The sequence below is a fragment of the Rana temporaria genome, chromosome 5 (assembly GCF_905171775.1).
Source record: "Rana temporaria chromosome 5, aRanTem1.1, whole genome shotgun sequence".
In the NCBI taxonomy this organism is placed as follows: domain Eukaryota; kingdom Metazoa; phylum Chordata; class Amphibia; order Anura; family Ranidae; genus Rana; species Rana temporaria.
In genome coordinates, this window is record NC_053493.1 from 346,246,251 (window position 1) to 346,271,837 (window position 25,587).

The window sequence follows — 25,587 nt, forward strand, 5'->3', positions numbered from 1 at the left end:
GGCCGGCTCTGGCGCGTCACGCTTCTCCGGAAATAGCCGAAATAGGCTTGGCTCTTCACGGCGCCTGCGCATAGCCTGTGCGCAGGCGCCGTGAAGAGCCGAGACCTACTCCGGCTGTCTTCGGGGAGAGTGACGTGCCAGGGCCGGCCGTCAATCATCCTCCCTCTCCATAGGCACGCCCATTCCCCGCGGGAGCCGAAATCTATAATGTACGAGTACACAGTGAGTACGGGGGTAAAAAAATCGGGACAGGCATACTGTAGCTCGCGCTACAATGCCTGTCTCGATGGAAAAATCATGTCAGTGAGGGTGAACCACCGCTTTAAGCAAGTGTCTGCCGACATTTATATCCAGCAGATTTAAATGGATGGTGCATAATGAAATGTAAGGTTTGCATAATATAAAGTAGGTGTCAAACTGATACTGCAAAGGCAAGGGAAAGACTTTGGAAAGACCTTTTTAAATATTATGGCCAGGGGGCAATAGTAATTGAGCATGAAAAAGTGAGGTCAAAGATCATCTCCAGTCTGCCAGCATGGGAAACTGACTTGGTGGTTTAAGTCTGTCAAAACTGCGAAGTAAAAAAAAAAAGAAGTCAGACCAGATACAGCGAGGAACATGTTTAGCCATAAGCAGTTTTTAAGAAGAGGGATCTATAGATGGATGGAAATGCATTCAAGCCTGCCCAGGATACATGAAGCAAGGCAGTATACTTGGCAGACTTGGCCACAAACTCAGGTAGTGTTACCAACCACCTCAATACCGAACACTTTCACCCAATTCCTGCCCAGTCTAACTTTTCAGATTTCAGTACCCAAATATTTTTTTTTTGAGACAGATAGGGCCAGATTCTCAGAAGAAGTACGCCGGAGTATTTACTGATACTCCGGCGTACTTTCAAATTACCCGCGTCGTATCTTTAGTTTGAATCCTCAAACCAAGATACAACGGCTTTTGGCTTCGATCCGACAGGCGTACGGCTTCGTACGCCTTTGGATCGTAGGTGTAATACTTCGGCGCCCGCTGGGTGGAGTTTGCGTCGTTTTCCACGTCGGGTATGCTAATTCGCTTTTTCCGGCGATTCACGAAGGTACGCGCGGCCGTCGCATTCTCTTACGTCGTCGCTAGTCGGCTTTTCCCGGCGTATAGTTAAAGCTGCTATTCTAAGGCGTATAGATAGACGTGCCATGTTAAAGTATGGCCGTCGTTCCCGCGTCAAATTATTATTTTTTTTTTGCGTAAGTCGTCCGTGAATAGGAAAAAATTTCATTGGTGCGACATAATTTAGCGCAAAGCACGGCGGGAAATTTCAAAACGGAGCATGCGCAGTACGTTCGGCGCGGGAACGCGCCTAATTTAAATGATCCAAGCCCCATTTAAATTAGGCGGGCTTGCGCCGGAGGGATTTACGCTACGCCGCCGCAACTTTACAGGCATGTGCTTTGTGAATCAAGCACTTGCCAGTAAAACTTGCGGCGCTGTAACGTAAATGCGATACGTTACGCTGCCGCTTTTGTACCTGAATCTGGCCCATAGAGCATTATTTTGGTGTTATTCAGTGGTGGCTGGTGCTCCATCGATCGGGAGTAGGGCAACAGACGGACCTGACCAAAGACCCCCCTGTTGCTCCAGCCCTCCACCGGGCACCATACACATGGGTCGCCGTCTCTCTTACCCGGTGCTGCTATCTCCAGATGGACCAACAGAAGATAATAGAGGGCTCTGTGCAGGCTCTGGTCTCGCAGGGTGATGAAGACGAACAGGAGATTGCCAAACATGCCCAGGGATGCCAGCTTGATGAGGTCGACGGGGAGTAGGGATGCGTTGCTTTTCTCCAGCTCCTGGCCTGCCATGGAGACAACAGCTGCTGCTGAAGCAGGATTCCCCTCTAAATCGCGGCTATTGGGTCAGTCGGTCGGTCCTCGGCGTCACGGTGGCCGTGCGTCTCCTCCCTCCTCCTCCTAGGCCAATAGGATCGCATCTCCTTTCAGCTAATTGGGAAACAGTTCTCACAATCCGCTTCCTGATTGGCCGGGAGGAGAATAAGTGTGACAATAGCGAATATTCATTCACTGTTGTCACACAACTGCCCCCCTGAGCTAATCTCTTTTTTAAGCCTAGTAGAGCCTCTGGCTCTAATCATGTACTTAAAAAACAAACAAAAAACATTGGAATCCATGTGTCCAGTGCCCTGCATGTAGATTAGGGGGCCAGACTCATGGATAGGGGGGCCAGAATCCCTGCGCCCTGCATTACGGGCCGCCACTGGTGTTATTTAATCATCACTGTTTTTTGTTTTTTTGTTAAATAAACAAAAAAAGATTGGAAAATTTTGCAAATAAATAATCATTCTTCATAAATTTATGCCTAAATGTATTCCACTACATTTCTTGTGAAAAATGTATCCAAATCAGTGTATATTATTTAGTCCGTAGCAAAGTCCACAATTTACAGTACATATATATGAAAATTGATCAATCCCGATGTACTGATAGCATCATCTCATTTCTTGGGGCCCTAAAATGCTGGGGCAGTACAGTACAAATACAAATACCCCCAAATGACCCCTTTTTGGAAAGTAGACAGTCCAAGATGTTTAGTTAGAGGTTTTTTTTAAAGTTGTAATTTTTTGTCACAATTTTTGGGAAAATTAGAATATTAAATAAAAAAATAGAATCACATTTATTTTTTACATATGGTGACCAGAGAAGCACAGTTTTTAAAAAAAAATAATAGTATTTTTTTTTGTCAGTTTTTTTTTTAACTTTCTTTCCTTTTTTACAAATGTATTTTGTACATGACCAGAGCAGTAGTGTTACTATAGTGACACTGTACTACTCTGGGTGAAGTTATCATTATTTATTTAGTTTTTTACACACTATGATTGCTTAGAACAGTGATTGTTATAAGCAGTCATTTTATGAATGGCATACATTCATTCATTGTGTACCATTGTGAAACTGTGATTGGCCACAGCTATCACATGGTATAGATGCACTGTGATTGTATCTATCTGTACCATGTGATCAATGCGACCCATCACTGAGATCAACACAATAGTACGCAATGAATCATTTGATCACTGTGATTGCTCCCAGCGATCACATGGTACTGGCACCTGGCCTGGTATAGTGATCTGTTATCAAATTGTGCTGCAGTATGGCCACTAGGAGGTGTGCCTGAGAAGACATCATGTGACATCCACCCAGGTTGGGAGAGCTCCCGATTGGCCGTCATTCGTCTATAGGCCAGGGCGGTTTTAGTATATCCAACACCAAGCTCAAAAATGTTTTCTATTACAGCTTACCAGCATACTTATTACTTTGTGTGCACTGAACTTAGATCTCATTTTGCATTAGCTCACCTTTAGATTTTTTATCAAAAGTTGAACTTACCCTTTAACCCCTTTGCTGCCATCAACTTTAGGCTTAAGTGGACTTACCCTTTAAGAATGGATATGTTAAGACACAACATTAAGGGTCGTAGTTAAACCCCTTAACCACTTGGTAACCAGCCCACCTACATTTACTGCAGCAGTGCGGCCGTTCTGTGCCAGATCACGTGCCTAGTATGTGATCTGCGTGTGCAGGAGCCCAGTGGTGGGTACCACAGACTCAATGTTTGCCAGTGCCTGCCGATTAGACAGTACAGAGGCAGAGCGACAATCTGTAAACAAGGCAGATTGTTGTTCTACCAGAGGGGAAGGTACTGATCCTGTATTTCTAAAGCACCTCTCCCACAGTGAGTAAGCACAACATAGGCATACATTTAACCCTTTGATCGCCCCTCGTATTAACCCATTTCCTGCCAATGTCATCAGTACAGTGACAGTGCATATTTTTTAGCACTGATCACTGTAGTAGTGTCACTGGTCCCCAAAAAGTGTTAGGTGTCTGATTTGTCTGCCGCAATATTGTAGTCCCACTATAAGTCCCGCTGATCGCCACTATTACTAGTAAAAAATAAAGAATAAAAATATGCCATATATTGTAGACGCTATATCTTTTGCGCAAACCAATCAATATACGCTTATTGGGATTTATTTTACCTAAAATATGTATCAGAATATATATTGGCCTAAATTAATGAAGAAATTTGATTATTTACATTTTTTATTGGGTATGTTTTATAGCCGAAAGTTAAATATATATATATATATATATATATATACAGTGAGGAAAATAAGTATTTGAACGCCCTGCTATTTTGCAAGTTCTCCCACTTGGAAATAATGGAGGGGTCTGAAATTGTCATCGTAGGTGCATGTCCACTGTGAGAGACATAATCAAAAAAAAAAATTCCAGGAATCACAATTTATGATTTTTTAACTATTTATTTGTATGATACAGCTGCAAATAAGTATTTGAACACCTGTCTATCAGCTAGAATTCTGACCCTCAAGGACCTGTTAGTCTGCCTTTAAAATGTCCACCTCCACTCCATTTATTATCCTAAATTAGATGCACCTGTTTGAGGTCATTAGCTGCATAAAGACACCTGTCCACCCCATACAATCAGTAAGAATCCAACTACTAACATGGCCAAGACCAAAGAGCTGTCCAAAGACACTAGAGACAAAATTGTACACCTCCACAAGGCTGGAAAGGGCTACGGGGAAATTGCCAAGCAGCTTGGTGAAAAAAGGTCCACTGTTGGAGCAATCATTAGAAAATGGAAGAAGCTAAACATGACTGTCAATCTCCCTCGGACTGGGGCTCCATGCAAAATCTCACCTCGTGGGGTCTCAATGATCCTAAGAAAGGTGAGAAATCAGCCCAGGACTACACGGGAGGAGCTGGTCAATGACCTGAAAAGAGCTGGGACCACCGTTTCCAAGGTTACTGTTGGTAATACACTAAGATTTCATGGTTTGAAATCATGCATGGCACAGAAGGTTCCCCTGCTTAAACCAGCACATGTCAAGGCCCGTATTAAGTTTGCCAATGACCATTTGGATGATCCAGAGGAGTCATGGGAGAAAGTCATGTGGTCAGATGAGACCAAAATAGAACTTTTTGGTCATAATTCCACTAACCGTGTTTGGAGGAAGAAGAATGATGAGTACCATCCCAAGAACACCATCCCTACTGTGAAGCATGGGGGTGGTAGCATCATGCTTTGGGGGTGTTTTTCTGCACATGGGACAGGGCGACTGCACTGTATTAAGGAGAGGATGACCGGGGCCATGTATTGCGAGATTTTGGGCAACAACCTCCTTCCCTCAGTTAGAGCTTTGAAGATGGGTCGAGGCTGGGTCTTCCAACATGACAATGACCCGAAGCACACAGCCAGGATAACCAAGGAGTGGCTCTGTAAGAAGCATATCAAGGTTCTGGCGTGGCCTAGCCAGTCTCCAGACCTAAACCCAATAGAGAATCTTTGGAGGGAGCTCAGACTCCGTGTTTCTCAGCGACAGCCCAGAAACCTGACTGATCTAGAGAAGATCTGTGTGGAGGAGTGGGCCAAAATCCCTCCTCCAGTGTGTGCAAACCTGGTGAAAAACTACAAGAAACGTTTGACCTCTGTAATTGCAAACAAAGGCTACTGTACCAAATATTAACATTGATTTTCTCAGGTGTTCAAATACTTATTTGCAGTTGTATCATACAAATAAATAGTTAAAAAAAATCATACATTGTGATTTCTGGATTTTTTTTTTTTTTATTATGTCTCTCACAGTGGACATGCACCTACGATAACAATTTCAGACCCCTCCATGATTTCCAAGTGGGAGAACTTGCAAAATAGCAGGGTGTTCAAATACTTATTTTCCTCACTGTATATATATATATATATATATATATATATATATATATATATATATATATGTATATATACTGTATATATATTGTTTATAGCGCAAAAAATAAAAGCAGTAGAGGTGGATCCCAATCATGTGATCACTATCCATCAGTGGTTGTAAATCCCTGAAATTAAAATGAACAAAGCATATGCTTCTACAGTATATAGAATCTCACAGATGTTTAGACATTAATGGCTGTGTGTTGAGTTATTTGGAGGGGACAGCAAATTTACACTGTTATACAAGCTGTACACTCACTACTTTACATTTTAGCAAAATGTAATTTCTTCAGTGTTGTCACATAAAAAGATATAATAAAATATTTTCAAAAATGTGAGGGGTGTACTAACTTTTGTGAGATACTGTACATGCCTCAACCCAAAGCATCTAATGTGATTTCTGTCTGCCCTGTCATTTCTCTGCTATCTGCATGTGTCACTTCTGAGAGTTAATGCCAACACCAGACAATCCGGAGTTTAGCCCCCCCAAGCACAGTAGGTGTTTAATAGCTTTGGCAGTGCATGTTTCCCTAAGGCTTCGTACAAACGATAGGATAGCCAGAGGACAATGGTCTGAAGGACCGTTGTCTTAGGCTAACCGATGAAGCTGACTGACCATAGGTTAAATAACCGATCGTGTCAGAACGCGGTGACATAAAACACAACGACGTGCTGAAAAAAACAAAGTTCAATGCTTCCAAGCATGCGTCGACTTGATTCTGAGCATGCACGGGTTTTTAACCAATGCTTTTGCATACTAACGATCGGTTCTGACCTATCGGTTAGGCGTCCATCGGTTAAATTTTAAAGCAAGTTCCTATTTTTTCAACCGAAGGTTAAATAACCTATGGGACCCACACAGGATCGGTTTTGACCAATGAAAACGGTCCTTCAGACTGTTGTCCTCTGGCTATCCTATCGTGTGTACGAGGCCTTAGAGACTGTGCGGAGGGGAGCATGCCCTTTCCTTCCACTCAGGTCTCAGATTACACTGAGCTCAAAACTCTATGCTGTGCAGTGTGTGACATCAGATCCCTGCCCCCTTGCCTTCTAGAGCTGAGCGATAGCCTTTGATCTGTGTATTTTCAATGGCTCTGGAGAAGAGAAGAAAGAAGATAAACAAATGCAACTTATGAAGGAGGATTTGTTTCTTCTCTTTGTATTATCCGAGGCCAGTCACTTCAGTTGGTTTATGTAGAGATTCACAACCACTTCAAGTTAACTCATAACCAACTCATACTCATAATGGCACTGTTAAATACGGTCTGGGCACCACAGGGGGTCAGTGCGCAGGGGCAAAACCTCTCAGACAAGACCTGTAAGAACTACCAGGCTGGGCTAAGGTAAGTATGCAATGAAGGTCAAACATAAAATTCAGCTTTGAAAGCGTAATTGTTCTATAAATAATAATAATAATATAAATATTTTTTATTGAAAATGTTATTATAAAATATATTTTTACTAACCTAACAGTAAAAAAATGCCCAAAAGATATACTTTCTCTTTAATTTCATTGGCCTAAAAATATTGTTTGTCTGACAAAGACTGAAATTTGATTGGTTGTCAATATTTTCTATAGTTTAAAATGTTATGTCTTTTTCCTAGACCCCATAGAACAGTTAGGAAGTTGTTTATTAAGAATGATGCCCGGTGTTCCTTAGTAAAGAATCAATTTATCGGCAACATTATGCGCTCAGTTCGTTCTTCTGGCTTCCTTTGTGAGGAACATCCTGTTTTGTCTTGTGTATTTTCTATGTGGAATAATGGAAATACAAGTTAGATTGTGAATAGATAAGTCTTCTTTGTTGTGAGCCGTGTTTAATGGCTGGGAAATAGATGCACAGATGTGAACCGCTGAAGCAAAAACTTCCTACAATGTAATAGTTCTGAGAAACTCAACATACAGCTTAAAGAGCCACTCACCATCCATGGTGAAGAGCACCTGTCCTACATATGAGGTGTGTCTAAAAAATGTAGTGACTAGTATCAGAAAACAAACAGAACCGCTGTCAGACATTCTTGGATGATGCCATCGTTGTTGAAGAAGGCAATCAACATTGGCCCAGATTCAAGTAGAATTGCGCGATATTTGCAGGGGAGCAGGGCAACGATTTTGCCCTGCGCCCCCGCAAATATTTTGCGCTGCCCTCGATTCACGGAGCAGTAGCTCCGTGAATTGCGAGGGCGCTCCGGTAAATTTGCCCGACGTAAGCGCACGCAAGTTAAATGATCCCGCCGGGGGCGGGAATCATTTAAATTAGGCGTTCTCCCGCGCCGAGCGTACATCGCATGCTCCGTCGGGAAACTTTCCCGACGTGCATTGCGGCAAATGACGTCGCAAGGACGTCATTTGCTTCTAAGTGAACGTGAATGGCATCCAGCGCCATTCACGTCTCACTTACGCAAACGCCGTGAAATTCAAATTTCACGGCGCGGCAAGGCCGGCTATACTTTAGCATTGGCTGCCCCTACTATTAGAAGGGGCAGCCTTGCGCTAAAAGTAGCCGTACGGAAACTCCGTACCTGGCTTGCGCGGGGCCCGCGCAAGCTTGTGAATCAGTGGTAGTATGCAATTTGCATACTACACGCTGATACACAATGGGAGCGCCCCCTAGCGGCCCCCGCAAGAATGCAGCCTAAAATCTGCGAGGCATAAGAGCCTTATGCTGCGCAGATTTTAGCCTGCAGTCGGTGTAACGAGGTTCCTGAATCAGGAGCACTCGTTACACCGGAGCAAGTAAGCACTTGCGCTGCGTAACCTATGGTTGCGCGGGCGCAAGTGCTTCTTGAATCTGGGCCATTGTCTTGAATTTTGCAGGCAACTCTTTTTGGGTCGCGGGGAAGGCAGTGAACGCCATTCCATTGATTGCCGCTTGGATTACGGATCAAACTAGTAGCACTAGGTCTCATCCCTTGTGACAATCAGGGCCGTCTTTAAGGCAGGGAAAATGCGGCAGCTACCCTGGGCCCTGTGATTGTTGTGGGGCCCAAAGCAGCTGCCTCACACTTGCCAACTATCTCAGTTTAAATTCCCTTGTCCCTTGAAGTTTTAGTCCTTTGCTGTGTCCTGATATCTCAGTGTGAAGTGCTGTTCCTAATGCTGCCCAGCTCTGCCCTATTGCTGTGTACAGAGGACTCACCCGCAGACCCTGTGTTTACATGTAAATAACAGTCATTCATATGTAAATAGCTGAGGCAGGCGGCATTCATATGTAAATAGCAGAGGCGCCATTCATGTGTAAATAAAGGCGGCATTCATATGCATATCATGCCCCTCTGCAGTGAAGATGATGTGCTGTAACCTCTCAGTGAGCAATATTACTGTACAGTAATCTCTAGCAACCAATCAACAAGAAGAAATCATGTGCTGTAACCTCTAGCAACTAATCAGTGAGCCTTAATGTGTGCTGTAACCTCTAGCAACCTGTCAGTAAGTGGTAATGATATGCTGTAACCTCTGGCAGCCAATCGCAATCACTGCCTGATCTGATACAGTAAACTAATTTAAGTCTAGCTGATATTTATTGTACTGTAATAGCTAGATTCAGAGAGAGTTAGGCTGGCGTATCAGTAGATACGCCGACCTAACTCGGAATCTGCGCCGTCCTAAGTTTAAGTGTATTCTCAAACTGAGATACACTTAAATCTAGCTAAGATACGACAGCCTGCGCCGTCGTATCTTAGGGTGCAATATTTAGGCTGGCCGCCAGGTGGCGATTCCATTGAGTTTGGCGTAGAATATGTAAATGACTAGATACGCCTATTCACGAACGCCCATCGCAGTAAAGATACGCAGTTTACGTAAGGCGATTTCAGGCGTAAAGTTATTCCATCAAATAGGTGGACTAGTCAATGTTAAGTATGGCCGTCGTTCCCGCGTCAAAATTTGAAAATTTTACGTCGTTTGCGTAAGTCGTCTGTGAATGGGGCTGGACGTCATTTACGTTCACGTCAAAACCAATACGTCCTTGCGGCGTACTTTGGAGCAATACACACTGGGATATGTACACAGACGGCGCATGCGCCGTTCGTAAAAAAAAACGTCAATCACGTCGGGTCACAAGCAATATACATAAAACACGCCCCCCACATCCTCATTTGAATTAGGCGCGCTTACGACGGCCAATTCACGCTACGCCGCCGTAACTTAGGAGGCAAGTGCTTTGCGAATACACTACAGCACTTGCCTAACTTACGGTGGCGTAGTGTAAATGCCATACGCTACGCCGCCTTAAAGATGCGCGCCCCTACCTGAATCCAGCTACAGTATATGTCTCAGAGCAGGTGGAGAGCAAAATTGCATGGGGGGTATCAAGAAAATATTTGCCCAGGATCCAATCAACTTTTAAGACGGCCCTGGTGACGATGGTTCACAGAAACAATGGATCCTGGTCACACATGGTAATGAAATCTCCTGAGGTCTCCATCCGTTTTTCTTTCTGTTCGTCTGTCAGCTTGTGCAGCACAAACAGATCTTCTGCTTACCAAATCTCCGCAGTTAATGGTCCGCACCGTGTCCCTTGTTAATGCCAATTCCTCCGCCATCAATCAATAGAGTCAGTTCCAGATCTCGTGCCAGCATTTGTCGAACTTGCTTGAAAAGTGTTTGAACCAGTTGTAAAACACATTTTCTGCTCACGACTTCCATCCCATACACTTACACCAACATTTTATGTGTCTCCATCGTCGTTTTCCCAATTTGTAGCAGAACTTGATGTTTCACTCGTTGCTCCATTGCACTTTGACCCCACCTCTCACACTCACTATGTTTAACTGCCTGCGGGTGTACCCTGATGATCACGAGTACTCCAAGCTAGGTGGTACTTCTCTACGTGTCTCTGGATAGCCAGGTGTATCTGAGAAGTTGCCGGGGGCCCCACTTGCCCGGGGGCCCTACCTGCCCTGGGGGGACTAAGAGAAGGGGCGCATAAGCTGTGGCACGCAGCTCACTCGGACTGCCACTGGTTGCTAGAATCGCCCGACCCGCCCAGCACCTAGCAACCAGTGATGTCAGAGGCCGGGAACCACCCCAGCATTCAGAGCGCGCCGCGGCTGCCCCAGCATTCAGAGCGCGCCGCGGCTGCCCCAGCATTCAGAGCGCGCCGCAGCCTGCCCCAGCATTCAGAGTGTGCCGCGGCTACCCCAGCATTCAGACCGTGCCGCGGCTGCCCCAGGATTTAGAGCGCGCCGCCTCGTGGCTGGGAAAACTAGCTCCACCCACCTCTGCCATCTTCAGACTCAGCGTGGCCTCAGAGGGAGGGGAGCGAAGCGGACAGCGGGGCACTTCTGAGAAGAGTTGCCTGACTGAGCTGAGCCTGTCCTGATCCGGCCTTGCTGTGAGTAGTGAGTGACTGCACTGCACCTGACCTGACCCTCGGCCTCACCCTGTAAGTATTATTGCTGTGCCATTCAAAGACAGCACTATGCCATTCAAACACAACACCTAATGCCATTAAACACAACACTATGCCATTCAAACACAGCCACTATGCATTCAAACACAGCCACTATGCCATTCAAACACATCCACTCTGCCATTCCAAACGCAGCCACTATGCCATGCGAAACGCAGCCACTATGCCAATTAAATGCAGCCACTGTGCCCATCAAAAGCAGCCACTGTGCCAATTAAACACAGCCACTGTGCCCTTTAAACCCAGCCACTGTCCCATTTCAATCTGTAATTTCTTGTTTTTCAATTTCTTGCGTTTCAAGCTTGTGTTATAATGTAGAAATGTTGTGTTAATATTTAAACACTGATTTTGTTGGAAGTACCAATAAATATAGACTTATTATAATTTGCATTTTTATTCTTGTGCGTGATTGTGTAGACAGGGCCCCAGTGCACTGTATTGCCCCGGGGGCCTATAATGCTCTTAAGATGGCACTGGCGGTGGGCTCCATTCAGTCCACCTGCCCTCCACCTACTCATCAGAATGCATGTGCGTCCACTGTGGAGTCCCTTATAAGCAAGTTTTGGAACTACAGATACCAGGGTGCCTTGGCGAGGCTCTGTAGCTTACTCATGTATTTGCAAATGTGTGCAGACTAAACCACTGTTTTTAATGCGTACTGTTAGGGAGGTTGATTCGGCTTGTCAGCTGGGCTGGTTGGTAAGCAAGCTTGGAATTTCTTCCTTGCCGATTTATCTTGGGCTTGTATACTACTCTATCTGCCCTTCAATGCTGCTTACTGTAATGGCCAGTACCTGTGACGTTGACCCAAGAGGCTTGTGGACTTGGGGGCCCGAACTTCATATGGTACCTACCAAAACTAAATAGCCCCCCCAAAAAAATGCCCAAAAGTGTTAGAGGAGTAGGACATAAAGCAGAACTTTCCCTTAGAATGAAGTTCCACTTTAATTGAAAAAAAAAATAACCCTTTAGAGGGTGGCTACCGTTCATCTCCATGGTCCCCACTGCATGTAGAAATGTAGCCACCTTCCCTTGCTTATGCTGAGATGCGACTATGGGATTTTGAAGGATTACATAGAGCAGTGCACATGACCGCAAGTTTAGTTTACAGTTCACTGCTTGTTCTAAACAAAGGGAAGTGAAAGGGGAAAAAGAGATTCATGTGGACATTAAAAGGAAGCAGAACACAGTAAAAAACTATTTACATTGGCGCATATTTATGCCGGCGTATCGTATCTTTTTTACGCTACGCCGAACCAGCGCAGAGAGGCAAGCACAGTATTCACAAAGCACTCGCTCCCACTTGCTCTCAAATCTACGCTGGGTTTCCTCGGCGTAAGTCGGTGTTGGTGGAAGTGGGCGTGAGACATGCTAATGAGGCGTGACCCCATGCTAATGATGGGCCGAGTGACAGACAAGTACTTAAAATGAACGGCGCATGCGCCGTCCCGTGGACGCATCCCAGTGCGCATGCTCAGAATCACGTCGGAACTACTCCCTAAGATACGACGGATCACTGCCTACGACGTGAACGTAACCTACGCCTAGTCACGTACTACGTAAACGACGTAAAATATGACGGCTGTGTTCCCTGGTGCAGCCATTTGCATGGATGATGCTGACTTACACCTGCTTTATGGGGCATAACTTTTTGCCGGACGTACGACTTACGCAAACCGCGTATGTTATGCGCCGGGCGCAAGTACGTTCGTGAATCGGCGTATCTCCCTCATTTGCATATGTGAATAGAAAATCAATGGGAGCGCCAAATACGTCCAGCGTAAATATGCGCCCAAGATACGCCGGCGTAGGAAAGTTACGTCGGTCGGATGAAGCCTATTTTCAGGCGTATCTAGTTCTGTGGGCACGGCGCACAGATACGACGGCGCATATTTCCACTTACGCGGCGTATTTCGTGATAAGACCACGTAAGTGCTTTGTGAATCCGGGCCAATGTTGTTCAATGAGTTAGATATATTATTTAAGAGCATATGTTTTCAGAGGCTCTTCCCCTTCATTGATCTGTAAATAAACCAGTTGGATTTGGAGCTGAACAGAGGAAGTTGGTGTATGCAGGAAGTTGGTGTATGCAGGAAGTTGGTGTATGCAGGAAGTTGGTGGGAGGGGCTTAGGGAGCTTTTGAAAGAAACGTGTTCGGACAGGAGTTGTGTTTGGAAGGACGAATGAGGAAGACATGGCTACCAGAAGCTGGAGAGTTTTGGAGACGTTTTGAGTTGGATTGAGCAAGGAACCATGAATGACATTACATTTTAAACCCTAAGTTGAGTAAGAGCCGGTTCACACAGGGGCGACCTGTCAGGCGACTCAGCCGCCTGACAAGTCGCGGTCCGCTCTATTCAGTGGAGCCGTTCTAATAGGAGCGACGCAAGTCGCTCTGACATAGAAAAAGGTTCCTGTACGACTTTGGGGGCGACTAAGATCGACTTGCCGAGTCGCCCCCGAAGTCGTGCCGCCTGTGTGTGAGCCGGCTCTTACTGTTTAGTTTATTTAATGTGTACATTTACTGTTTAGTAAAGCATTGATACACTACAGAAGTCTAAGCTTCCTTGGTTTTAACGAAAGAACTTAAAGTGGAGTTCCACCCATAAATATAACATTACATCAGTAGTTTAAAAAAAAAAATTTTTTTAGATGCCTTCAAAGTGCTTAATGCTTCCTAACCTACACCGCACAGACTCCTGGGAATGTAGTGGGGGTAACTTTCCAGGAGTCTGTGCACTCCCCAGTCTCAAAGAATCATGTGACTTGGACAGCACAGGTGCTGAAACCTGATCTGACACTGCTTGTGCAGCACTGAGCATGTGCGAGATCTGCAAGGCTGAAATCCAGGAAGTCATACAGTCTGGCTTCATGATGCCCACACTTAAGATGGCCGCAGTCAATTTCTATTTTATAAAGTGTCTAAATGCTGTAACAACCTAACAAAACGGACCTTAGTTTACAGACTAACTTTACTACAATACATTAAGCTTGTGTATTACAGGGGTATTTATATTTAAAAAGTGAAATTGTGGCCGGAACTCCGCTTTAATAGATAGACGCAAAGCATAACACCAAGCCCAGCGCATGCTTGGACAGCGAAAGAGCAGAAACACCCCAATGAGGTCACCTTTCTGCTCCTTCCTCCTGTCAGCATGTTGATTCTAAGCACATGAAAATGCAGGACACCTGATTGGCCCCAAGTGCTGCCTCTCCCTCTCCCATTCCAAGTGCTGCTGTACAGAGGATTACAGGAGGCAAAAAAAAAAAAAAAAGTATTTATACTTGTTGCATTTAAAATAGAATGTTATACCTTTTAACAAATATTTTATATTTTGGTGCTTTTCTAACATATGCTTGGGTAAGATGGGTATTCACAGCTAAAACAAGCAATGCTACACATTTGAGTATTGTTTGTGAAGCAATGTAAGGGTTAATAGTACTTGCAATTTTTGGATTCACTCATTGTCATACACAGAGAAGCTAAAAAATGTTGGTTTGACAGATCAACAGCCTGACTTTTATGGCCAAAAATGAACGCATGTTACATTAGGCAATCAGCCAAGTTGGCGAGAAGAACATAAGCAACATACAGTTTGAGTCGGGGTCAGATTTTTGCTGAGGAATCAGCCCGTGTGTGGTCACCCTATTATATGAGGAAAATATTCTAAAAACAGCTGTGCAATTTACACTGCTCCCTGTATGCTGTGCCTGTCCACATACTAATGACCATATAGCAGATTCGTGTTTGGTATTCATTATATAAAGGTAACTTGCACATTTTGTTTTGTTGTTTATGTTTCTTTTTTACTGCTTTGGCCTGGCAGTGTGTGGTTATAGGTTACCCATTTACATTCAGGTAGCTTTGCGCAGTTTTTACGGAGGCGCAGCGCACCGTTTTGCCAATGCGCCTCCGCAAATTACCTGCGCTACCCTTGATTCACGGAGCAGTAGCTCCGTAAATTGCGTGGGCACTCCGGCAAAATGCCCGGCGTAAGCGCGCGCAATTTAAATGATCCCGTAGGGGGCGTAGATCATTTAAATTAGGCTCGTTCCCGCGCCGACCGTAGTGCGTATGCTCCGTTGGGAAACTTTCCCGACGTGCATTGCGGTAAATGACGTCGCAAGGACGTCATTTGCTTCAAAGTGAACGTGAATGGCGTCCAGCCCCATTCACGATTCACTTACGCAAACAACGTAAATTTCAAATTTTGCGACGTGGGAACGACGGGTATACGTAGCATTGGCTGCCCCTGCTATTAGCAGGGGCAGCCTTACGCAAAAACCGGCGTACGCAAACGATGTAAACTGCGTACGCAGGGCTCGCGTAGGGTTGTGAATCGGCGTTAGTATGCAATTTGCATACTATACGCTGACCACAACGGGAACGCCACCTAGCGGCCTGCGTAAGAATGCAGCCTAAGATATGACGGCATAAGGAGCCTTATGCCAGTCATTTCTTAGGCTACAGTCGGCGTAACGAGGTTCCTGAATCAGGAGGATTCGTAACGCCGGCGCAGGTAAGCAATTGCGCTGCGTAACTATGGTTACGCAGACGCAATTGCTCTTTGAATCTACCCCAATATATTTAAAGCCCAACTTCATGGAGTCTGAAAATTTTCATTTTGAGTGGGAATGCAACCACACCGCAAGGGTTAACTGCTCAATTATTCTAGGGGAGAGTTAAAGCAATTTTACTTACCCAATCCTTTGCTGGATTCTGGGTCATTACATCCAATGTAGGGATATGGGCCCTGCAATGGTCTTGATGACCTCAGGACCTTAGACCAGTGGTCCTCAACCCTGTCCTCAGGGCCCACTAACAGGCCATGTTTGCAAGATAACTTAAATACATCACAGGTAATATCATTTGCTCCTCAGTGATTGCAGTATTCTAGTCTGCATCTCACCAAGGTAATACATAAAATCTGGCCTGTTAGTGGGCCCTGAGGACAGGGTTGATGACCACTGCCTTAGACCACTGGAGCATGGGAGAGAAGATGATGCAGAGACCATACCCCCCAACAATTTTGAGATGAGCATAAGGGACACCTACTACCAAACGTATGTATGAATAGGACACGCCCCCTGCCACACCCCCTTAAAGGAGAATTAACAAAAAAAAGGTTAATTAAATCCACAAGGGATTTTTCTTTACCACTACTATTCCTTTATATTGGCTTTTAAAATTTACAAATGCAGCAATTTAGAAACTGGATGAAAGGTTTAGCACTGGGGAACACTTTTTGAAAGATAAAAAGTGCATTTTATATACAACTATATGGATCAGACCAAAATGAGGGACAAATGAAGAGGAGGAGGGACAGAGGGACAATGTTCCAACTCAGGACAGTCCCTCAAAATCCAGGACCAGTTGGGAGCTATGCAGAGACCGTTTTAGTAGTGTGGAGAATTGGGTAAGTAATCCACTTTTCCATGCCCCTAGATATAAACAAGCAGTTAAGTTGGTTGTAAACTCAGACGTGAAATATGAACAAAGCATATCCCTCTATAGTGTGTACTTTATTTAAAGCACAAAGTGTAGTTTCTGTCTGCTGCTTCATTCCTCTGCTATCAGCATGAATCACTTCTGACAATATTTCTGACACCAAGAGTAAAACTAGGTGACAGGGGAGGGAGCTCCAGTTGATCTGAAAGCCTCAGATCTGTTCCTGTGTGCTGTGTGCAGGGCGTTGTGTTCTTTCCCCTCAATCAACTCTCAGGCCCGTACACACGACAGAGTTTCTCGGCAGAATTCACCGAGGAAACCTCAGTCAAAACCCGGATTCTGCCGAGAAACTCTGTCGTCTGTACAGTTTTGGCTCGATGGAGCCGTCCGAGGAGCCTCGACGAGAAAATAGAGAACATGTTCTCCCTATTTTCTCGTTGTTCTATGGGAGAAGGCGGCCCGCCGAGCTCCTCGGCGGCTTCATCCAGAACTCGACGAGGAACTCGACGTGCTTGGCACGTCGAGTTCCTCGGCCGTGTGTACGGGGCTCAGAACTCTCCTCACTGAGCTCTGCAGAGGGTAACTCTAATCTCTCTGCCCCCCTTTTTTCTGAATGCTCAGACAAGCTTATAAATTCTGCATTTGAACAGATATAGAGAAGAGAAGATTGCAGATAGAAAGGTTCAACCTTACCGTATGTATCTGCCTATAGCGCGCACCCCTATCTAGACGTGAAAATTCCTGGAATTTTTTTTTTTTTACTTACAGTTTTGGTGTCTTGCCCCGCGTCCATCGGCGGCCTTGTCTGGTCCGGTGTCCGTTGCGGCCTTCGTGGATGTCCTTCCCGCTTCTCACACGCTCGCTCTCTGAGCGATCACGCCGATCCCCGCTTCCCGCGCTGTGTTTGAACGCCGCCGCCGCCAACCATATACCGAGGCAGTACACTCGGGCACGCCCGGCTCCTCTCGGCATAACCGCGAGGGGAGCCAAGCCTGGCCGAGTGTACCCGAGTGTACTGTGCTCGGTATATGTCGGCAGCGGCATTCAAACACAGCGCGGGAAGGAGTATCAGGTATATCGTGCACCCACGATTTTGCCCTGATTTTAAGGGCAAAAAACGTGCGCGGTATACGCCGATAAATACGGTATGTAGGAGGATTGGTTTAACTCTCTGTGTATCACCTGAGGACAGACCATTCACTGGGTATAAGTAAGAGGATTACAACCACTTTAACAATTGCAGTGTGGGCATAGTCCCACTGCATGGGGCGGATTTTTTTAAGTTGGAGTTCAGCTTTAATGTTATCATAGAAAAAGGAGCATAAAAACTTGATATAAATTATTAACAACAAAGCAACCATCACAATGAAAGTGCATCAAATATATATATATATATATATATATATATATATATATATACATATATATATATATATATATTTTTCTACAGGTCCTCCATCCTAAAATGTAAGTAGTGGATGTGAACAGGCTGTGTGCTGGCAGCATTTCAGGGCAGATGATGAAGTGTGCCAGGATACTGAAAATCAGTGAAGAACATTCCATTCTTGCAGCAGATGACATTGCCGGGAGCAGGTGTCCACAGAAAGCCACCCAGGCTAACTCTGTAGGTGGCTGCATGCCTGTGTTCAGTTGTGGCATTTATAACTCAGTTAAGAATAGTATATTGATTTATTTGTTACCAAATTAGTCAGTATAGACCAAGGATACCCACTTGAAGCCAGGGACCACATGAAGCCATCCCTGTCAGTCACAAATATATATCAGAAAGGGCTAGTTAGATTCCAGCCTTTCACTCAGCAATGGCCCTCTGTGCAACTTGTACCTATCGGTAAACCTATAATATGGCTTACCTATTAGTACTGTAAATATCTCCTAAACGTGCGCTGTTTAGAACATATCTACCTTGTAGTGCGCCGATTATGTAATCGGCGCATGCATTGTGAAGATATGGCCCTCGGGCCGTTTCTTCACTAGCAAGCGCTGTGACTGACGGCTCCGCACGCATTCACGGGAGTGACATCACGTGGTCCTGACCACTCACAGAGCGGAGTCTGCGGAGGAAGAGGGGCGAAGATGGATGCGGCCACCAGCGGAGACGGCGCAGGCTTCGTTTGCAGGTAAGTGCCACATAATGAGCTAGTGTGCAATGCATACTAGCCCCATTATGCTTTTACTTTGCAGGGGGAAGTAAAACCCAGGGTAAGTGGCCAGTTAGGTAGTTGAGACAAACCATTTAAAGCAGAACTATAGTCCCCAGCTCTTTTTTGCAAACGAGACGTGCAATAAAATGAACCTTCCTGCTTGATGACAGTGGGGTAGATTCAGGTAGCAATTGCGTCTGCGTAACCATAGTGTAACGGCTACCCACTGGTAGTGAGGGGTATCGGCCGTTGGAGACGTCTTTTTTGCTGACAAGTTATGATATGCAGGTACCGCCGGTATATCCCATCGAACGCCCTTCCAAGAAACGAGACGGGCTACGTTTGAAGGGTCAAGCAGACTGACTTTATTTGGCATATTTCACCTGCTTATATCTGCTTACAACTGTTACAAGAACAATGACAGTTTCCGCCCCCCCCTTCACCCAGTAGGGGGCTTCAACACAGACCCCCTGAAACAATGACATCTCCTTGAATTAATCACTTGACCAGTCTCTAGACGTTTCGGCACCGCAAACCACTTAACATTTTCTGGCCAGGCACATTCCTTTCTCAATAGAATTCAATTAACCTTTAAAACAATTATCACTCACACATAATCCCCATCAGCATACACCTCACAGGGGGGGGTGTTACCTACACAAGAGAGAGTTTATTAGCTATGCGAAGGGAACATTAGCATTCAGCAATGAAAGAGACTTGTCCAATTAACCCTTTGAGCTCAGAATACAATGTGGTACATCCAATTGTGACAAGCCATGCAGTTCCTTGTAGTTCCTCCCTGCATGAAGGTTATAACTGTCCCGGCAGCATAGTCCATGATCCGTTACACATAGTTACGCAGCGCAATGCTTACTTGCGCCGGCGTTTCGAATGCTCCTGATTCAGGAACCTCGTACGCCGACTGCAGCCTAAGATATGACTAGCATAGGCTCTTATGCCAGTCATATCGTAGGCTGCATTCTTACGATGGCCGCTAGGGGGGCGTTCCGTAGTGGTCAGCGTATAGTATGCAAATTGCATACTAACGCCGATTCACAACCCTCGCGAGCCCTGCGTACGCAGTTTACGTCATTTGCGACGTCGGTTTTTGCGTAAGGCTGCCCCTGCTATTAGCAGGGGCAGCCAATGCTACGTATACTTGTTGTTCCCGACGATCGCGTTTTTGAAAAATACGGCCGTTTGCGTAAGTGAATCGTGAATGGCGCTGGACGCCATTGCACGTTCACTTTGAAGCAAAATTACGTCCTTGCGACGTCATTTACCGCAATGCACGTCGGAAAAGTTTCCTCGACGGAGCATGCGCACTACGTTCGGCGCGGGAACGCACCTAATTTAAATGATCCACGCCCCCTATGGGATCATTTAAATTGCGCGCTCTTACGCCGGGCATTTTTCAGGAGCGCCCACGCAATTTACAGAGCTACTGCTCCGTGAATCAAGTGTAGCGCAGGTAATTTACGGAGGCGCAGCGGCAAAACGGTGCGCTGCGCCTCCGTAAGAACTGTGCAAATGTACCTGAATCTACCCCAGTCTTCTGTAGAATGTAAACTGAATTGTTCATGTTTACATTCCAATACAGATCCTGTATTTAGAGATGACCAAACTGTTGTGCGTCCGAATCGTGTCATCCCATATTGACCAATCAAGGCAGCTGCAACCCGGTACCCAAAAGAAGCCAGGGCGAAGATGCTGGCACTGGTGAAGGACCTCGGACTGTTGAAGTAGAGATTAGTATTACGGACTTTAGGAAAATAAACCTGCTGCTGTAACTACCCAAAAGGGTTAGCTGGAGTTCGGCTTTAATTCAGTCCGTCCAAATCTGCTTCTGCATCTCAAACTACCCCATCCCCCCCTGACTGACAATGCTGCTGTCCAAATGTGTCTCTGTTGCTCTGTCATTTCAGAGTGGAGACACCTAAGACAGGAAGTGCTAGATCGCCAGGGGAAAATTAAGAACAAAAAATGTAAAAAAAAAACAAAAAACAATGCAGCCACCACATTGGTAAGCTGAAATATACAGTGGGCTAGATTCAGGTAGCCGGGGCGCATTGTTACGGCGGCGTTAGCGTATCGTATTTACGCTACGCCGCCGTAAATCAGAGAGGCAAGTGCTATATCACAAAGCACTCACCTCCTAAGTTACGGCGGCGTAGCGTAAATGGGGCTGGCGTAAGCGCGCCTAATTCAAATGAGTATGAGGGGGGCGTGTTTTATGTAAATGGATGGTGACCCGACGTCCGTGTACATATCCCAGTGTGCATTGCTCCAAAGTACGCCGCAAGGACGTATTGGTTTCAACGTGAACGTAAATTACGTCCAGCCCTATTCGCGAACGACTTACGCAAATGACGTAAAAAATTCAAAATTTGACGCGGGAACGACGTCCATACTTAACATTGCGTACGCCTCAAAAAAGCAGGAGCAACGTTACGCCGGAAAAGCCTTACGCAAACGACGTAAAAAAAATTATCGGGCACACGTACGTTTGTGAATCGGCGTATCTAGGTCATTTGCATATTCTACGCCGAAAACGACAAAAGGGCCACCTAGCGGCCAGCGTAAATATGCACCCTAAGATACGACGGTGTAAGAGGACTTACGCCAGTCGGATCTTAGGCTAATTTCGGCGTATCTTGCTTTCTGAATACAGAAAGAAGATACGCCGGCGCAGCTTTGAATTTACGCGGCATATCTATAGATACGTCGGCGTAAATCAATGCTGAATCTAGCCCAGTATATATACCTACATAATACACATAATTATTTGTTTTTGAGTTTTCTAATGCTTTACCTCTTGGTGCTGACCTTTAAGAGGTTTCAGATGCTGGGAGGCGAGGGTGGCGGTTTCTGATCATGTGACTAGCATGATTGGCGGTCACTTGATCGGAAAGCTCCCGAAAACTAGTATGCATCTGGAGCTTTCCGATACCCGCCAGCTACCGTGCTGGAAATGCGTTTTCCGCATGGTAAGTAGTTTGAACAAGGCCACAAATATGCGGCCGCACAGTGTTAAGACCGATCCCCCGAGCGGCCACATAGATGCGTGTGGCCGGCGCCAAGAGTTACGAAGCGGTAATAAACCCAACACCAAAAATGTAATACATAACAGCTTACCAATCATTAGATGTGATAGCTGCATTCGGTTCCTTATTTAGGCTTTTTCCCTCTGTTTTCACCTAATGATCTGGCCAGTAACACACCTCCTGTATTAGTGTGCCCCCACCCTGGATGAAGGGGCACAGGGGCACCTTTGGACAGCAGCGTTGTCAATCTGGGACAAGGTTAATAGTAGATTTAGATACACTAACAAATTGAAGCCAAACTCCAACTAATACTTTATAAGCAGTTACAGCAAACAGTTATTTTCCAGTTTTGAATGGTTTGTCTCCTCCCTGTAACTGATACATCTACAAAAAGAGTTTGTTCTTTTAAAAAAACAACAGACTAATGCCTTGTACACACGATCGGAATTTCCAATGGAAAAAGTCAGACGGATCGATCGTGTGTAGCCCCATCAGAGTTTTTTAATCCGAAATTCCGATGAATTCCATCGGAGTTTAGATATAGAACATGTTCTATTTTTCTCCGATGGAATTCCGTCGAAATTCCAATGTGATTTGGCCGCTCAAAAGCCCGATCGTGTGCACAAGGCATGAGGCTCAGTTCACACTGCCACAACTTGGGATCTGACTTGTGAGACCCCAAGTCACATGATGCACAGATCCCCCTCTTCTTCCACTGACTCCAGAATAATTCAAAACCTTTGGAGTCACTCTGCACATGCTCAGTTTGGTGTGTATTGCTAAAGAAGTTTTTACATTTTTTCATTGGGAGAGTACATGTGATCAGCACAGGGCCAATCAGCACTGTCCAGACAGGGGGTTGGGGGTCCTGGATCCTGATAGGACAGCCAGTGCAGTATAAAAACTCCTCCTACAAGCTTTAACCAGGAACTGATAGAAGTCACAAAACTGTTATAAACTGCTGATGAAAAAAGGTATTTAGCAGTTTATATTTACTAAAATAATTGCATTTCCATGTTCTGTGTACTGTGGGAGACCAGATATAGTGAATGTAGGGCCCTGAGTTTAGTAACACTAATCAGTGTAGCAAGGTCTCTGGCCTTGTCCAGTCTAATGAGAACTTTCCAGGCCAAAGCTAGCTGACATCCTTCAATATGTAGTGGATTGTGAAGCATAGTGGATGCAAAGATGGTGAAAGTCATTGGGCGCCAGACACTTTTTGGATGTATATATATATATATATATATATATAGGTTCTCCCAGCAGGCCAAGGGATTCAAAGAAAACCCCTGCCCATTGGCTGAGATACTCCATATACCTATAACCTGACCTTGGGTTGCCCTTCTCCTATCTAGTACCACCAAGCACCCAGCCACCTAGTGGTAGAAGAGAAAAAGTGCAAAAAGGCCAAATATAGGGAGAAATCAATAGACCAAGATAATGACTCCTGCCAAGTAAATGGGTGAGGAGCTCCCTGACTAAACCCCAGGGTGCTACATCAGCATGATAGGATTGTTTAGAAATTCCCAGCCTGTGACTGGACACAAAAGGGATTAGGAGCACACTCTTCACGTAAACAATAGCCTGAAGCAGGGATGGACTGGCCATAGGGACTACAGGGAGTTTCCCGGTGGGCGATGGCTCAGTGGGGCCGTTTTTTAAAAACAGAGACTCTCTCAGACCCCTCTGTCTCTCAGTCCCCCCCCCTCTGTCTCTCAGTCTCCGTGTCTCTGTCCCCCCCTCTTTTAGCCCCCCCTCTGTCTCTCAGACCCCCCCCCCTCTGTCTCTCCGCCCCCCCCTCTGTCTCTCAGCTCCCCCCCTCTGTCTCTCAGCTCCCCCTCTGTCTCTCAGCCCCCCCCCCCTCTGTCTCTTAGCTCCCTCTTCTGTCTCATTCACTCCTTGACTCTTAGGCTGCTTTCACACTGGGGCAGGCATTGACGGTAAAACACTGTTAGTTTTAGCAGCACTTTACTGTCGTTTTAGCTGCACTATTCGGCGTCTAGCAGGTGCTTTTAACCCCCACTAGCAGCCGAATTCAAGGTTAAATGCGCCCATGTAGCGCTGCTGCCGAAGTGCTTTGCAGGCGCTTCAGCTGCAGTGGCCATTCATTTCAATGGGCAGGAGCAGTTTGTACAGCATTTTATTGAATTAAAGTGGGCCGGTCTGGATGAAGTCCAGGGGCAAATTTTTGTCCCAGTCCAGCCCTGGCCTGAAGTAACTTCTAGTCTTGCTCGAGCCTGTCCCAGGTTAGGTGCTGCTGTGGAGGAAAATTACTTACTTACCTGTATGTCTACATTGCAGACGAGATTTCCCCCTTACTTCCTTGTGACACCAGGACAGAAAAGGAAAGGGTATAGCTATAGGTGTCCGTTAGACAGAAAGACACAGAGCGCTAGAAAAATCTGACAGACCATTCAACAGTAACCACTATTAGCAGCACCAGTCTCATCTCTGTATGGTCCAGTATAGGGACATAATCAGTCTTCCAGCAGGAGGCCCTTATGGGTCTAAGTGTTAATCTTTTTACACACATTTACTCCATTATATAAAAAAGTGTGAACTTTGAAGTTGTATGACTCTTTTATAAACAGCCCTCTAAAGCCCCGTACACACAGGCTGAATTTCAGGCAACATCGGCCGGTTCAATTAAAACCGCCCGACATTCGACCCGCGTGTATGGCAGTCCAACAGAACCTGAGCCCTGTAACTCCCGTAACGGGAACAAGCACACCTGCTCTAAAGTCTCATGTCCTGATTGGATAGATAGATAGCAGTGCAGCCATTGCCTCCCCCTGCTGTCAATCAAATCCAATGACGCTGGCACCCGGGGGCGGAGCCAAGTCCTGCTGTCTGACAGACGCAGCAGCAGGGCACGGGAGCGAGCCCGCACTGGTGTCCCGAAGGGGAGCGCTTTTCTGACAGGGTGCTCGAGAAGAGGAGGTGCCCCCAGTGCCACTGAGGGAGCCCAGAAGAGGAGGCTTGGGGCCACTCTGTGCATAACCAACTGCATAAAACAACCTTTGCAACCCCTTTAACATGTACTTTTTTAAATTTCAGCACCATGGACAGAGCGAATGTATTTATCAATGTGTTTCATAAAAATGGTTATTCTAAGCCTGTGCCTGACCTTTATGTGTTATCATTGCTCCTATCTCAATGTGCAATAGGCACAATTCACAAAGCTAACACACCAGGAAAAGGATACTTATTTTTAAAACAGTGACAGGTGTTGTCAGTTGAATCCAATGAGATATGAAAATTACAATCATGTTAGTGGTTCATATAGTGAACTTGGTGTTGAGTCATTCACTTTAAGGTCGTCACAGAGGACAAGGGGGCATTCTTTATGTCTGGAGGAATGAAACAATAATTTTTCTGGAGGAAACAAAACTTATAGCCAGATTCAGAGAGAGTTACGCCGTCGTAACTCTGAATCTGCGCCGTCGTAAATGTAAGTGTTTTCTCAAATTGAGATACACTTAAATCTAGCTAAGATACGACCGCTTGCGCCGTCGTATCTTAGCTGTCTATTTACGCAGGCCGCTAGGGGCGTGTACGCTGATTTACGCCTAGAATGCGTAAATCAGCGAGATACGCCTATTCACGAACGTACACCCGGCCGTCGCAGTAAAGATACGCCATTTACGTAAGCCGTTTTCAGGCCTAAAGATATTACACCAAAAAGATGGCGCAGCCAATGTAAAGTATCGGACCCG